The sequence below is a fragment of the Neomonachus schauinslandi genome, chromosome 11 (assembly GCF_002201575.2).
Source record: "Neomonachus schauinslandi chromosome 11, ASM220157v2, whole genome shotgun sequence".
NCBI lineage: Eukaryota > Metazoa > Chordata > Mammalia > Carnivora > Phocidae > Neomonachus > Neomonachus schauinslandi.
Window position 1 is genome coordinate 8,971,610 of NC_058413.1, and position 17,025 is coordinate 8,988,634.

General features: G+C 44.6%; 1 long non-coding RNA gene and 5 other non-coding genes across 6 annotated transcripts; 4 read left to right on the forward strand and 2 right to left on the reverse strand.

Moving 5' to 3' along the window:
- Positions 1-7,725: 7,725 nt before the first annotated feature.
- Positions 7,726-7,908, reverse strand: LOC123326345. Its single transcript, XR_006541048.1, has one exon. It is a non-coding gene; the product is annotated as a U2 spliceosomal RNA (small nuclear RNA).
- Positions 7,909-11,655: 3,747 nt separating this feature from the next.
- Positions 11,656-11,840, reverse strand: LOC123326342. Its single transcript, XR_006541046.1, has one exon. It is a non-coding gene; the product is annotated as a U2 spliceosomal RNA (small nuclear RNA).
- Positions 11,841-15,353: 3,513 nt separating this feature from the next.
- LOC110575916 lies at positions 15,354-16,811 on the forward strand. The gene is made up of 4 exons (XR_002480046.1): positions 15,354-15,424; positions 15,769-15,820; positions 16,108-16,191; positions 16,419-16,811. It is a non-coding gene; the product is annotated as an uncharacterized LOC110575916 (long non-coding RNA).
- LOC123326293 lies at positions 15,891-15,965 on the forward strand. The gene has a single exon (XR_006540998.1). It is a non-coding gene; the product is annotated as a small nucleolar RNA SNORD26 (small nucleolar RNA).
- LOC123326292 lies at positions 16,272-16,344 on the forward strand. Its single transcript, XR_006540997.1, has one exon. It is a non-coding gene; the product is annotated as a small nucleolar RNA SNORD27 (small nucleolar RNA).
- Positions 16,668-16,742, forward strand: LOC123326291. The gene has a single exon (XR_006540996.1). It is a non-coding gene; the product is annotated as a small nucleolar RNA SNORD28 (small nucleolar RNA).
- Positions 16,812-17,025: the final 214 nt, after the last annotated feature.

Sequence of the window (17,025 nt, forward strand, 5' to 3'; positions counted from 1 at the left end):
GTCAGTGTGGACTTATGGATATTTGTTTTATACTTTGGTTTAGAATTCAATACCATATTATTGGGGTTTTCCCTCAAATTGGTCCAGCTTTGGCCACTGTGAGCTGTCAGGTTGGCTCCTTTATTACATTTCTCTTCCCCCTGTTCTGCTGCCTCCTCCCCCACACACAATTTTTTGAGTGCTTCTTTATGTCCTGGAATGACAAATTGGTCCAGGCTCACCTTGTTTGAACACTAGATCCCCAGCCCTAGAATCAGCCACTTTTCCAAGGAGCCCTGGTTCCTTTTATTAGAGAATGGTATTAGAAACCAAGATCTGGGCACTCAGGTGTCTTTTGATAAACAAAAGTTATCCATCAAAAATGGTGGGATATCTGGGCTTGTAAAAAAAAAAAATCAATGTTTTCTCTATTTTTTTTTAAGATTTTATTTATTTATTTGAGAGAGAATGAGATAGAGAGAGAGCATGAGAGGGGGGAGGGTCAGAGGGAGAAGCAGACTCCCTGCTGAGCAGGGAGCCTGATGCAGGACTTGATCCTGGGACTCCAGGATCATGACCTGAGCTGAAGGCAGTCGTTCAACCAACTGAGCCACCCAGGTGCCCCTAATGTTTTCTTTAATAAATACTCCATGTTTTTATTTTTGGTGACTTATTTAAAAAATCTTTCTTGGGGGGTGCCTGGGTGGCTCAGTCGTTAAGTGTCTGCCTTTGGCTCAGGTCATGATCCCAGGGTCCTGGGACCGAGCCCCGCATCCAGCTCCCTGCTCGGCAAGAAGCCTGCTTCTCCCTCTCCCATTCCCCCTGCTTGTGTTCCCTCTCTCGCTGTGTCTCTCTCTGTCAAATAAATAAATAAAATCTTTAAAAAAAAAAAAGAAAAATCTTTCTTGGGGCCCCTGGCTGGCTCAGTTGGGAGATCATACAACTCTTGGTCTCAGGGTTGTAAGTTAGATCACCACGTTGGGTGTAGAGATTACTAAAAAATAAACTTTTTTTTTTCAAAGATTTTATGGGGGAGAGACACAGAGAGAGAGGGGACACAAGCAGGGGGAGTGGGAGAGGGAGAAGCAGGCTTTCCACTGAGCAGAGAGCCCGATGCAGGGCTCGATCCCAGGACTCTGGGATCATGACCTGAGCCGAAGGCAGACACTTAACGACTGAGCCACCCAGGTGCCCCTAAAAAATAAACTTTAAAAAAATCTTTACTTTAAGGCCTGGAAGATATTCATCAAAATTTTCTATGCAAAAATGTAAGGTTTTGTTTCTGATATTTAAGTCTTTAATCCATCTTTAATTGATTCTTATTTATGGTATAAGGTAGAAAGCCAATCGTATCTTTTTTATTATAAGTGGCTAACTGTGATATGATAAAAACAGAGAGAGAGAGAGAGAGCACGCAAACACAGCCTTTGTCCCTAGTTCCTAACACTGAGCTCCTAAATCCCTTGGAATTCCTGGGTGACAAGAAAGTCTTCTAAGGAGGCCACTCTTGGTGGTAGCTTTGGGGTGGGGGCTGGCCATCAGAAAAACCGAGGCATGACTAGAGGGTTGTAACTTCCAGTCCCATCCCCCAACTTCCAGCAAGGGAAGAGGAGGTAGAGATTGGGTAATCACCAATGGCCAATGATCATGCCTGCGTAATGGAACCTCTGTAAAAACCCTAATCGATGGGGTTTGGAGATCTACCGGGTTGATGAACATGTACCAAGAAGGTGATACACCCCAAGTCCACAGGGTCAGAAGATCCTGTGCGTGGAACCCTTCCAGACGTCACCCTATGTACCTCCTCATCTGGCTGTTCATTTGTACCCTTTATAACATCCTTTATAATAAATTGGTAATAGTAAGTGAAGTGTTTCCCTGAGTTCTATGAGCTGTTACAGCAAATTTAGACCTGAGGAGGGGATTGTGAGAACCCCGATTTATAGCCAACTCAGAATTGTGGGTACCCTGGGACCCACGACTTGAGATTGGTGTCTGATGCGGTGGGCAGTCTTGTGGGACTGAGCCCTTAACCTGTGGGGTCTATGCAAACCCAGGATACTTAGTGTCAAGTCAGATTAAGTGGAAAGCCTTCCAGTTTGTTGCAGGGAATTAGAAAATTGCTTGGTATGGAAACCCACACCTGTGGTGTCAGTATTCTGAGCAGAAAACAAATCATAGTGGTGTCAACCAAGAAAAGGAGGTGAAGCTGGGGTCTCAGAATTGCAACTTGGGGAGCACGGATTCCAGAGTAACCAGAAAAAGCATCCCACTCATGTGGGGAAAGCAAGAGGTGTTTATGAGAAAGTAGAAGGGGGTAATAACATGATTTAGATAAAGAAGAAAAAAAACTGTCAATTTGGTGTTGACTGGTTGCACCACTTTTGATTACTATCTGATTATTCTATCAGTGCTATCAGATGAAACTGTTCCTGGTATGCAGTAGTTAACATTTCTCTCCTCATAAAATACCAACAGTTTTATGGTTCAAATACCAGTTGTTCTGTTGGGATTTTATGAGCAAGTACTTGTAAAACAGTGACTGCTTCTGGCCCAGTTAAAGACTGCATTAGTTAGGGGCGCCTGGGTGGCTCAGTTGTTGGGCATCTGCCTTCAGCTCAGGTCATGATCCCAGGGTCCTGGGATCGAGCCCCGCATCGGGCTCCCTGCTCAGTGGGAAGCCTGCTTCTCCCTCTCCCACTCCCCCTGCTTGTATTCCCTCTCTTGCTATGTCTCTCTCTGTCAAATAAATAAATAAAATCTTAAAAAAAAAAAAAAGACTGCATTAGTAAGGGAAAAAAAAATGGAGGGGCGCCTGGGTGGCTCAGTCGGTTAAGTGTCTGACTCTTGGTTTCTGCTCAGGTCATGATCTCAGGGTCATGATATCAGGTCATGAGACGGAGTCCGGAATCGAGCCCCAAGTTGGGCTCCCCATTCAACAGCGAGTCTGCTTGAGATTCTCTCTCTCTCTCCCTTTACCCAAGTAAATAAATAAAATCTTTAAAATAAATAAAAATAAAAGAAATAATGGAACATCCATATGATGAAATCCTATGCCTCTGAAAACAAATGTTCTGTAAAATGCTATGGAATGTACACAGTGTGCTACCTTTTGTGTAAGGAAGGGAGTGTGTGTGTGTGTGTGTATTATTTTCTTGAGTGACAAAAGAAAGATAAACCAAAAGCCAATATAAAATGGTCACCTATAGTGGAAGGAAAAAACAAGAAGGAAGCAGGGGATGTTAAATAAGCATATGAAAATATGCTCAACATCATACGTCTTTAGGGAATTGCAATTTAAACAACAATGATAGGACGCCTGGGTGGCTCAGTCGTTAAGTGTCTGCCTTCGGCTCAGGTCATGATCCCAGGGTCCTGGGATCGAGTCCCACATCAGGCTCCTTGCTCAGTGAGGAGCTCTCCCTCTGCTGCTCCCTCTGCTTGTGCTCTCTCTCTCTCTGACAAATAAATAAATATCTTTTTTTAAAAATGCATTTAAAAAATAAATAAATAAATAAAACAATGATATACCACTACACATGCATTAGAATGGCTAAAATCCAACACACCGAAAACTCAAAGGACGTAATGTAAAAGACACTCTCATTCATTTCTGGTAGGAACATGAGATGGTACAGCTACTGTGGAAGATAGTTTGACAGTTTTTTTTACAAAACTAAACATACTTTTACCATATGATCCAGGAATCATACCCCCTTGATATTTACCCAAATGAGTTGAAAAATTATGTCCACACAAAAACCTGCACACAGATGTTGATAGCAGCTTTTTTCATTATTGCTAAAACTTGGGAGCATCCAAGATATACTTCAGTAGGTGAACAGATAAAGAAATTGTGGTACATCCAGACAATGGAACATTATTCAGTTCAATAACAAGAAATGAGCTATCAAGCCACGAAAATACAGGGAGGAATCTTTTTTTATATATATAAAGATTTATTTATTTATTTATTCATAAGAGACAGAGAGAGAGAGGCAGAGGGAGAAGCAGGCTCCCTGCTGAGCAGGGAGGCCGATGCGGGACTGGATCCCAGGACCCTGGGATCACGACCTGAGCTGAAGGCAGACGCTTAACCATCTGAGCCACCCAGGAGCCCCAGGGAGGAATCTTAAATGCATATTTCTAAGTAGAAGAAGCAAATATGAAAAAGCTACATACTGTATGATTCCAACTATATGACATTCTGGAAAAAGCAAAACTATGGAGATAGTAGAAAGATCAGTGGTTGCCAGGAGTTGGGGAGGGAGGGAGGGAGGGAGGGAGAGAGGGCTGAGTAAGTGGAGCATAGGGGATTTTTAGGGCCATGAAACTATTCTGTATCATTGTAATGATGGATACATGTCATTATACATGTGTCAAACCCCACAGAATGTACAACACAAAGAACAAACCTTAATGGAAACCATGGTCTTTAGTTAATAATAATGTATCAATATTGGCTCATCAATTATAAGAGGTGTACTTCACTAATGCAAGATGTTAGTAATAGCAGAAGGGGTGGGGGGCGAAGGGAGGGTAAGGAAGTATACAGGAACTCCATTCTTTCTAACCATTTTTCTGTAAACTTAAAATTGCTTTCAAAAAAATAAAATATATTAAACAAATAAATAAAATAAAGGTGTTGACTACAGAGGAAACTAAAACTCAGAAGTTTAAGGAAAATGGGGTACCTGGCTGGCTCACTTGGTAGAGCACGTGACTCCTGATCTCGGGATTGGGAGTTCGAGCCCCATGTTGGGTGTACAGATTACTTAAAAATAAAAATTTTAAAAAGTTTAAGGAAAATGGATCTTCTAGCAAGTTTAGAACAAAGACTCCCTTTCATCCTCAAATTAGAAAGCAGCATTAGAACTGATTAGCCAGTTTCTTAAAAATAGTACTATCAGTAATTTTTTTTTAATTCCAGTATAGCCAACATACAGTATTCTATTAGTTTCAGGTGTACGATATAGTGATTTAACACTTCCATACATCGCCCAGTGCTCATCAGACAAGGGCGCTCCTTGATCCCCATCCCCTGTTTCGCCCATCCCCCCACCTACCTCCCCTCTGGTAACTACCAGTTTGTTCTCTATAGTTAAGAGGTCTGTTTCTTGGTTTGTCTGTTTTTCCCCTTTGCTCATCTGTTGTTGTTTTTTTTCTCTCAAATTCCACATATGAATGAAATCATATGGTATCTGTCTGGGGCACCTGGGTGGCTCAGTTGGTTAAGTGTCTGACTTTGGCTGAGGTCATGATCTCAGGGTCCTAGGATCAAGCCCCACATCGGGCCCCCTGCTCAGTGGGGAGTCTGCTTCTCCCTCTCCCTTTGCCTCCCCTGCCCAACACTCATGCTCTCTCTCTCAAATAAATAAAAATCTTAAAAAAAAAAAAAGAGGGGCGCGTGGGGGGCTCAGTCAGTTGAGCGGCTGCCTTCTGCTGGGGTCATGATCTTGGAGTCCTGGGATGGGCTCCCTACTCAGCAGGGAGCCTGCTTCTCCCTCTCCTGCTCCCCCTGCTTGTGCTCACGCTCTCTCTCTCTGTCAAATGAATAAATAAAATCTTCTTTTTTAAAGAAAGAAATCATATGGTATTTGTCTTTCTCTGACTTAGATCGCTCAGCATAATACTCTCTAGCTCCATCCACAGTGTTGCAAATGGCAAGATTTTGTTCTCTTTTATGCCTGAATAATATTCCATTGTGTATATAGACCACATCTTCTTTATCCATTCATCTGTCGATGGACACTTGAACGGCTTCCATAATTTGGCTATTGTAAATAAGGGTGCTATAAATGTAGGGGTGCATGTATCCCTTTGAATTAGTTTTTGTATTTGGGGAGGTAAATACCCAGCAGTGCAATTACTGGACCGTAGGGTAGTTCTATTTTTAACTTTTTGAGGAACCTCCATACTGTTTTCCACAGTGGCTGCATCAGTTTGCATTCCCACCAACAGTGCAAGAGGGTTCCTGTTTTTCCACACTTGTTACTTCCTGTGTTATTGATTTTTGCCATTCTGACAGGTGTGAGGTGGTATCTCATTGTAGTTTTGATTTGCGTTTCCCTCATAATGAGTGATGTTGAGCATCTTTTCATGTGTCTGTTGGCCATCTGAATGTCTTCTTTGGAGAAATGTCTGTTCATGTCTTCTGCCCATTTTTAATTGGATTATTTGTTTTAAAGGTGTTAATTTGTAAAGTTCTTTATGTATTTTGGATACTAATCCTTCTTGGATATGTCATTTGCAAATATCTTCTCCTATTCAGTTGGTTGCCTTTTAGTTTTGTTGATTGTTTCCTTCACTTCTGCATAGAAGCTTTTTATTTTGATGAGGTCCTAATAGTTTATTTTTGCTTTTATTTCCCTTGTCTAAGGAGACATATCTAGAAGAAACGTTGTTATGGCCAATGTCAGAGACTTTACTGCCTGTGCTCTCTTCTAGAATTTTTATGGTTTCAGGTCTCACATTTAGTTTATTATCAGTGATTTACAAACACTTTTTTTTTTAAAGATTTTATTTATTTATTTGAGACAGAGAGAATGAGAGAGAGCACATGAGAGGGGGGAGGGTCAGAGGCAGAAGCAGGCTCCCTGCCGAGCAGGGAGCCTGATGCGGGACTCGATCCAGGGACTCCAGGATCATGACCTGAGCCGAAGGCAGTCGCCCAACCAACTGAGCCACCCAGGCGCCCCTACAAACACTTTTATAGGTAACTAACATTCAATTTGCAAGAAAAATTAAGACCTAAATGTTTTTCTCTACTTACAGAAAAATTCTGTACAGAAAAATCAAGTTGAGGGGCGCCTGGCTGGCTCAGTCAGTAGAGCATGCAACTCTTGATCTTGGGGTTTTAGGTTCAAGCCCCATGTTGTGTGTAGAGATTACTTAAAAGATAAAATCTTTAAAAAGGGGGCGCTTGGGTGGCTCAGTCGGTTAAGCGGCTGCCTTCGGCTCAGGTCATGATCCTGGGGTCCTGGGATCGAGCCCCACGTCCGGCTCCCTGCTCAGCGGAGAGCCTGCTTCTCCCTCTCCCTCTGCCTGCCACTCTGCCTACTTGTGCTCTCTCTCTATCTCTCTGTCAAATAAATAAAATCTTTAAGAAAAAATCTTTTAAAAAAAGAAAAATCAAACTGAATCTGCAAATTATTAGAATAAGAGCTCAATAAAAACTAGACACAAAACAATTCTGTCCTGTATGCCAGTAGCAAACAACTAGAAAAATGGTTTTTTTAATTGCCATTTATACTAGCAACTGTTAACCTTCAAAATAAAACTGTCAGTTATTTTGCCAGCAAAAATGGGATTATTCAGGAATAGCAGAGAATTGCAATTCAGGATATGTGGGCAATTTGCAACAGTCTATAGAACTGAAAATACTCTTGCTGTTATCCAGAAATGTCACTTCTAGATTCATACCCCAGAGAAACTCTCATACATGGGCACAAAGCAACATACAAAAGACTTCATTCACTGTAGCACTCGTTACAGCATTAAATATTTGGTAATCTGAAAAAAGGTCTACCATTAGGGGACAAAATAACTTGTAGAAAATTTCTAAATAGAATACTATAAATAACTAAATCTTAAAGAACCAGGACATAAAAGACAAAATATGCATCAAAAATATAGCATGAAAGAAAGAGGGGAAACAGCAGATTCACCTTAAATTTTTTTCCAAAAACCAAAAGACACAGTGGAATACCAACAGTCTGCATTTTAACTGACAACTATCCCAAAAGAGAGAACCACACCATTCATGGAGGTACTGCGATATCAGATTGGTCTGTGAACTGGATGGAGCCAGCCTCTACTCAATCTCCCTGTTCCAAAAATCCCCTTCATAAAGTATCCTCAGGTAGAGGATTTACGAAATATTAAATGATAATAACACATACTACTCATGATCTTGGACCAAGAAACAAAGAAACAACCTACAATTAAGGGTCCCATCAGAACTTGTTTCCCGAACTTGCACTCAAGGCTATAAAAGCAGGCTTCAAGCTGTCCCTTACAAAATTCCACATCTCAGCTCTTCCAAAAACCACTCTAATCCTTCCCCGGGAGAACTTCCCAATGGCATATTCCTCCACGGTTCAGGAAATAAGGAAATTCTGTTCTCAAATTGAATTTTTCGCAAAGGTGAATGCCCTCTTCCCAGCTCCCAGCAGAGAACCGGTCAATTGCGTATACCTTCTCCTCCGCAAATGGAGGCAGTGCCTCTCGCTGCCAGGAGAGGGCAGACGCTGCTCCTATCCTCGAAGAGCTTCCTTTGGCGAGGAAGCTGTCTACAGTTCAAGTATTTCTCCTAACAACCTCTTCTGGAGCTTACTTCATAGCATGGGGCAGGTAATCAATGAATTACAGTGTCATGCCTTGTTCTACACGATGGGGATAAAATAAATTATACAGACATGATTTCTGCTCTCAGGGAGTTTATGTGGGTAAGGGGTGAAGTAGAACAAGGGAAAGAAAGCAGTAGTGATACTAAAACTGAAAAACAGGGGCGCCTGGGTGGCTCAGTCGTTAAGCGTCTGCCTTAGGCTCAGGTCATGATCCCAGGTTCCTGGGAGCGAGCCCCGCATTGGGCTCCCACCTCAGCAGGAAGCCTGCTTCTCCCTCTCACTCCCCCTGCTTTTTTCCCTCTCTCGCTGTGTCTCTCTCTCTGTCAAATAAATAAATAATTTTTAAAAATCTTTAAAAAAAAAATTGAAACAAAAGTGGGCCTTGTTGGCTCTGTCAGGAGGTACAGACTTGAACCTAACTAAGAGCAAAGGAGGAGCACTGAGGATTTTTAGCTGAGATCAGATTTTTCATTTAGAAAAATCACTCTGGGGCGCCTGGGTGGCTCAGTCGTTAAGCGTCTGCCTTCGGCTCGGGTCGTGATCCCAGGGTTGTGGGATCGAGCCCCGCATCGGGCTCCCTGCTCCACGGGAAGCCTGCTTCTCCCTCTCCCACTCCCCCTGCTTGTGTTCCTGCTCTTGCTATTTCTCTCTCTGTCAAATAAATAAATAAAATCTTTAAAAAAAAAAAAAAAGAAAGAAAGAAAAATCACTCTGGGCACCTGGGTGGCTCAGTGGGTTGAGCGTCTGCCTTCAGCTCAGGTCATGATCCCAGAGTCCTGAGATGGAGCCCCACAGCAGGCTCCCTGCTCAGCGGGGAGTCTGCTCCTCCCTCTCTCTCTCTGTGCTCTCTCTCTCTCTTTGAATAAAAATCTTAAAAGAAAGAAAGAAAGGAAAGAAAGGAAGGAAGGAAGGAAGAAAGAAAGAAAGACCACAAGACTACTCTGGCTATAATGTGGAGAATGGGTTAGAAGGGGGTAATGTCAGGGGCACCTGGCTGGCTCAGTCAGTAGAGTATAGAACTCTTGACCTCGGGGTTGTGAGTTCAAGCCCCATGTTGGGTGGAGCCTACTTAAAAATAAACTAGAAGAAGCAGAAGCAGAAGCAGAAGGAGGAGGAGGAGGAGGAGGAGGCAAAGTCAGAGCCAGGAAACCAGGTTGGGAATATGTAGCAGAAATCCAGGGAGAATGGCTTAAGCTAGGGTACTGAGAAAGAGAAAAGCAGCTGCTGACATCTAGAAGCTGGCCTGGCACTTAGACCAAGGCCTTGGTGTTCTCCTGTTGAACATAATTTCAGAACATCAACATAAGACAAGGCCACTCTCTGATCATGATGGGTCAAGTCAAAACAAGCCCATTCTTTTTTTTTTTTTTTAAGATTTTATTTATTTATTTGAGAGAGAGAGAATGAGAGAGAGCACATGAGAGGGGGGAGGGTCAGAGGGAGAAGCAGACTCCCTGTCAAGCATGGAGCCCGATGCGGGACTCGATCCAGGGACTCCAGGATCATGACCTGAGCCGAAGGCAGTCGCTTAACCAACTGAGCCACCCAGGCGCCCAAAACAAGCCTATTCTCTAATCATGTCTGAACACAGAAAAAAACATGAACATTGTCCAAATCACAAAAGTCCAAACAGCTCCCTATCCTGGCTACTATGAGTGACTGTTGCTTCTTCACCAATCCTAGGTTAGCCCCATCGACTATAGTCTTCCCTCCTTCTAGGTAAGACTTATTAAGATACCCAATAATAGGGGCGCCTGGGTGGCTCAGTTGGTTAAGCCACTGCCTTCGGCTCAGGTCATGATCCTGGAGTCCCGGGATCAAGTCCTGCATCGGGCTCCCTGCTCAGCGGGGAGTCTGCTTCTCCCTCTGACCCTCCTCCCTCTCATGCTCTCTGTCTCTCATTCTCTCTCTCTCAAATAAATAAATAAAATCTTTAAAAAAAAAAAAAGATACCTAATAATAAAACGATGCCACTTCCTGAAAACATCAAATCCAGAGTAAAAAAGTAAAAAAGTAAAGCCTCACTTGTTTGAACCCTCCCCAAAATCACCTAACACAAGCCCAGATCCTACAATAAGTTCTTTCTAACACCCTCCTACTGAGACACCCTGCAGTTTCCCCTGGTGTGGGTTCTTCCTCACTGTAACAAGTAATAAACCCAAGTTGCTCCAATACAAATACGTTTCTGGCAGTCTTTGGCTGGAGAGCATTTACAGTGCATCAGCTCTGGAGATAATGATCACACTCTGGCTTAGACAATTGAGCAAGAGAGGGCACACTGGAGAAGGAACAGATTTGTAGGAAAAGACGACGAATTCAGTTTTGGACAAGTGGAGCTGTTTATGGGCAATCCCAATGAAGATGTCTGGCAGACCATTAGATACAAGGTGTGCAGTTCAGAATATCGTGGGTTGAGATGATGTTGGGGACATGGCAGCATATATATGGTAAATGAGGCCAAGATGATGGGTAAGTTGGTCTAGGCAGAGCATAGTGAATGAGAAAACAAGTGGACCTGGGGCAGAGCCCTGAAGAATGTGTAGGGATAGATAGTGAAAATAGCCAAGAAGCAAGAGGAGACCCAGGAGAGGGCAGGGTCCCAGAAAGCAAGGGTTGAGAACACTTCAGGAAGAAGGGCAGGTCAACAGTGTCAAATGCTACTGAGAGGTCAAGAAAGATGGAAGTATTGGGGCACGTGGCTGCTTCAGTGGTGGACTGTGCTACTCCTGATCTTGGGGTTGTGAGTTCCAGCCCCACGTTGGGTGTGGAGATTACTTTAAAAGGGGGGGGGGCTGTGCCCCTCCCCTCCGCTCATGCTCTGTCTCTCACTTTCTCTCTCTCTCAAATAAATGAATAAAATCTTATTTTTTAAAAAAGATTTTATTTATTTATTTGTCAGAGAGGAGGAGAGAGACAGAGTGAGAGAGAGCACAAGCAGGGGGAACAGCAGGCAGAGGGAGAAGCAGGCTTTCCGCTGAGCAGAGAGCCTGAGGCGGGGCTCAATCCCAGGACCCTGGGATCATGACGTGAGCGGAAGGCAGACGCTTCACGACTGAACCACCCAGGTGTCCCTCAAATAAATAAATAAAATCTTAAAAAAAAGAGATGGAACTATCTTCTGGGATTAAGTGAATGAGGTCAGTAGTGGCCTCGTGGAGGGGAGGGTACAGGAGCTAGAGTGCAATGGGTTAAGGAGAGAATGGGAAGAAAGGACATCCCTGGAATGGGGACGGGTCAGTTTCAGAGACTTCTACTTTGTCTTTACCACTGTGATAGCTCTTTTTCCCAGGCCAAAGGCCTGATGTGGGATTACTCTAACTCCAAGTGTATCAACCCCATTAAACACCCAGGGACCAGGGAAACGATGCATGGAGTACACAAAGCAAGCTCCTATTCCAGTTCCCACTCCAAAAATCAATGGAATACATTGTCCTGGGATAGAGGACGTATCAGATGTTAAACTGATAAGAACAGATACCACACTTGATCTTAGCGAAAAGGCCGAGAATTGATACTACCTGTATCAACTCCCCATCGTGCCTTCGGTCCCAAACCTTCCTCCCTCCGGTCTACAAATAAAGCACGTGAGCCTGTCCTTATACTCTTCAACATCCTCGTCTCCCCTGAGACCAGGCTAATCCTTCCAATGTCACACTTTACCACAATCCAGATAATTCTGTTATCAAATTGGGACTGTTTCTCCACCAAGGTTACTGGCAGGTCTCCCAATTCCTGGCAAAACAGTGGTAATCTGCATATCCTCCTCCACCCTTAAGGGAGGCAGTGCCTCTTGCAGCCACGTGGGGGCAGGGTTGCTCCCTGAGGAAACTTGCCAGACCTCTAAGCAAGGCGCTCATACCATATGTAGGGCAATGAATTGAGGCTGGAAAAAGGTCATTCCAAATTTATGGAGATAAACTAATATATATCGAATCCTTCTTAGTGTCTTGCATTCTGCCAGGCAACAAGGTTACAGTGATGATTTACACAGGCATGAACCTAAAAGAGTTAAAATGGGAGGCAGGGTAGATCAGGCTTGGGGAGGGAGAAGTGGTTAAAAAAAAAAAATTGCCAAGGAAAGCAGGGGTCTTGATGGCTATATTGATGGTCTGGTCTTTAGCCTAAAGACTATGGAAGGGCACTGAAGGATTATGAGCTGAGAAGTGAGACTTTTTTTTTTTAACTTTTTTCTTTTTTTTAAAGATTTTATTTATTTGACAGAGAGAGACACAGCCAGAGAGGGAACACAAGCAGGGGAAGAGGGAGAGGGAGACGCAGGCTTCCTGCCGAACAGGGAGCCCGATGCAGGGCTCTATCCCAGGACCCTGGGATCATGATCTGAGCTGAAGGCAGACGCCCAACGACTGAGCCACCCAGGTGCCCCTGAGAAGTGAGACTTGACCACAAATGTTTTATTTGGAAAGATCTCTCTGCTACAAGGTAGAGAATGGATTGATTAAAAGGGAGGAAACCAGAGCCAGGGAGCCAGATTAAATTTGTTGTAAAAACCACAGGAAAGGGGTGCCTGGGTGGCTCAGTTGGTTAAGCATCTGCCTTCAGCTCAGGTCATAATCTCGGGGTCCTGGGATGGAGCCCTGGATCAGGCTCCCTGATCAGTGGAGAGCCTTCTTCTCCCTCTCTCTCTGCTGCTCCCCTGCGCGCGCAAGCTCTGTCTAATGAATAAATAAAACCTTTTTAAAAAAAGATTTTATGCAACATACTAATGAGAGAAAAAATAAGATTTAAGACTTGTTCAAAAGAAAATTCTAGGAAAGGAGTATTTTAGAGTCCATCCGTCAAGAATGCTGATATGAATTAATTTGTTCATAGGTAGATATAAAACTGGTTAATGTCACACAAGGATATCAAAGAATTATAAAATAACCAAATCAAGAGCAAATAGGAAGTCCAACAAAAGTGCACACTCCCTAGAAAATCACATAACCCCCAGGGTGTGTTGGCCCAGTTTACAACATCAAAAGGACACCAAACAATAACTTGCCTCTTTCCAACTTTTGGAAACATCCATACACTTCCTTTCTGTTCCAGCTCCAAGCCTGTGCTCAATTTTTTTTTTAATATTTTATTTATTTATTTGACAGAGAGAGACACAGCTAGAGAGGGAACACAAGCAGGGGGAGTGGGAGAGGGAGAAGCAGGCTTCCTGCGGAGCAGGGAGCCCGATGTGGGGCTCGATCCCAGGACCCTGGGATCATGACCTGAGCCGAAGGCAGACGCTTAACGACTGAGCCACCCAGGCGCCCCTTGTTACAACTTTTCAATCATGTATTTGAACAAGCAATTAATATTTGCTGAGTAAATAAATTTATTTGTCCCTAAATGTATTCAAACTGGAATTCTCTCCTTGTGAATACTTGTTATGTTACCCTGGGACACACATAGGGACAACGTTGCCCCTGAAAGAGTGAGAATCGGTTTGGCAGGGGGAGGGGCAGAAAAATCTTAGATATTAAAGAGGTTTATGGCCCACCAAAGGGCCACCGTACATAAGCAGATATGCAGTATATCAGTGGTATTAAAATTTCATGAGTGGGGGGCGCCTGGGTGGCTCAGTTGGTTAAGCGACTGCCTTCGGCTCAGGTCATGATCCTGGAGTCCCTGGATCGAGTCCCTGGATCGAGTCCCGCATTGGGCTCCCTGCTCGGCAGGGAGTCTGCTTCTCCCTCTGACCCTCCCCCCTCTCATGTGCTTGCTCTCTCTCATTCTCTCTCTCTCAAATAAATAAATAAAATCTTTAAAAATAAAAAAAAAATTTTCATGAGTGGGATTGGAGGGGGAAATGTCTTTTTAAGGCTCCTGGTGAGGAGGAGACGATAATGAAAAAAAGACTGAGAAACAGGACCCAGGGATCATTCCATTTGTTTCCTGTGCATTTGCCTGCTCCCTGACTACCTTGAGCAGGAACTGTGAGATGAGAGCAGTAAAGCATAGTGGTCAGAAGTGCGGGCATGGAATCTGACTGCCTGGATTTGCAGACTGCTTGCCTCTGATATCTCTTAAATGGTTAATACCCAGCAAGTTACTTAACCTCCCTAGACCTCAGTCTCCTCATCTGTAACATTACCTTAATACCTTCCTCCCCGGGTTGCAGTATTAGGTGAGGTCATACAGCGGAGCACATAGTCAGAGCTTAGGCAATGTTTCTAAAACCTGCAAGTACACTAGGTGCTTACCGCAAACTACTGATGAACCAAGCCAATTGGTCTTAACGGTTTAGAGGTGACTGGAACCACCTTGACGATCAGGTGGGAGATGCAGGCAGCTCTAAGAACTCTTTACACCTAGGGTCCCTTATCTATAAAATGGGCTATCTAGGGATTTGGGATAACTAATCAATTCGTGTAGTGTGCTTAAAACAGTGCTTCCAATGATAGCGAATATTAGCCCAACTACAAGCCAAGCTCCTAGCGACAGCGGACTAGACAGCAGGTCATAGGTGGCCGCTCAGGAAAAATCAGACCCTGTCAGAAGACTCAAGCAGAGCGCTTACGGCCTGATTCACTTTCCCGAAATGGCTCCATGCAAAGGACCTCCCCCAAGCCGCCCGCTAAGCAGGGACCCTGCGCACCAGTCCTGGAATGCGCCTGGGCGGCAGGCGTGGGACCGAGATGACACGGATCGAGGCTGCAGGAGGTTCGGGATCCGTGGAGGCGGAGCCTGCACACCGGTTTAGAGTGTGTATGTAAGTAAGGGCAGTGCTCAGGGAAGGGTGTGGGGGCAGGCAGCGGTGACGGAGGCAGAGGGTCGCCCACCACCGGTGCTAAGCCAAGGCCTCCGCGCTCTCGTCCCAGAGAAAGCCTGGGGTACAGACGCCCCGCCGCCAGACAGGAGCGCCCGCGCGCTTCCCTAAAGCGCAAGCGCGTCTTTTTCGCGCCCCAGCTCCTGAAGGCGCGAACGGCACCCTCCCCTTCCCTGGAATTCTTTACCCACAACTCCCCGGGCTCGCGCGCCCTCTCCTTATGCGCCTGCGCCCGCCATAGTCCCACCTCCCCCCCCCCCAAATCCCGTGGGCCTCTGCGAGATGGTATTTAAGTATGTCGCTACAGGCCTTCGGTCTCATTTTTCCGCGGCGTTCGGTGAGTAGAATCTTCCTTGTTTTATTTTCTTAAACCAAGTGAGCGTAGCACGCCTGAGCATTTAGGTTGCACTTATTGGTTGGCGAGGGGAGGGTAAGATCTCGGCCATAGCCTTGAATCCACGAAGCAGCAGCGCAGCTTTGTGAAGGACAAAATGGCGATGGCGGGCCGTAGCGGCGGCTCTCTCTGTGATGAGAACCTTTTCACAGACCTGTACTGAGTTCCGTGAGGATAAGACTCTCTGAGGAGACGGGCCTTGCATAGCCGAAGTCCAACACAGTCGTAGCTCCGGAAACAGCGATTGTGAAATCACGAATGTTGATTTACTGTTCTCTCGTCTGCAGGGTTCGGGCGCACTTTGAACGCTGAAGAATGGAGAGGAGCCGACTTGTTAGGGTGAGTGTTTACGGCCGTTCTTTACCACTGTTCCTCCGTTGTGGAGTTTACGCAAGTCCAGTGGGATGTGCTACGGGGATGATACTTAAAATTGAACTCTCTCTTTCTGATGGATAGTGGAGAAAACATAAAAATTCTGAGTAGCACCATCCCGCAGCAAACGCTTGGGGTTTTAGCGCGGAGGTGTTAGGGCACAGACGTGAGACAGACTGCAAGGTGTGGAACTAAGAGTTCCACTTAGGGAGCGCACTAAGGGTGCGCCTCGTTTTTTTTTTTTTTTTTTTCAGATGTGGTTCAGCTCAAAAGACCTTACAGGTTGGAGGATGGGACAAGACCTGTCGTGCAAACTAGGTATCACGGTAATGCTGCAGGTGGGTAGGCAGTGATTTCCGCAGGTGTGGGTGGGCACAGTGTCTAGGTGGGGTTTGTTCTTGTTCAAATTGTGCTGACCACTCCATGATGAACATAAAAAAAGACAAGCATATGGCTGAACTTAAAGTGATGTCATCTTCCTACTGAGAAGTGGGCCAAGAGTACTAAAGGGTCTATGAGTGATTATTCTTAGGTACATATATAATGCCTTCCTTTTCTGTTTTAGCATCTCATCACTAGGCCTGAGGAATCCAACTGCCTCCCAGGGTGAATACAGGTAATGAATTGTTCAGATGGGGGATTGGAGTGTTGTCTGGTTTTGCCTACAACCAGGAGAGCAAATGGCCAGTGGAGCAGCATTGCCTTTTTGCTCCTTCCAGCTTGTTCTCTTGTAATGACTTTGCTGTGGAGGGAGAGAGCAGCCTAACAGTACAGTTCTTGTGAGGGTGTGCTCTCCCTCACCCATATGTCAACTGTCAGATGATTTGAATAGATATGCTGATCCTCTGTGAGGTGCGACAATTAATAGCATGTTAGAGTTCTGATGGCAGTTTCTGTTAATGAAGAAACTTTACTCCGTTTTATATTTTCAGATAACCATTTGTTCCGCTTTTGCAGGTTGTCCTGATGGTGACACATTCCTCTATCTTAAAGTAAGTAGCTTCTCCCAGTACTGATTAGCATATATGTGAATTCGTTATCCAAAGGATGATTTCATTGTGGGTGTTTTGTTGTGACCAGACATTTCATTGACCCATATAGGTTTCTGGTTCTTGTAGTGATGTTTCTTGATCTGTTTCTTCTGAGCAGTTTTATTTTTTTTATTTTTATTT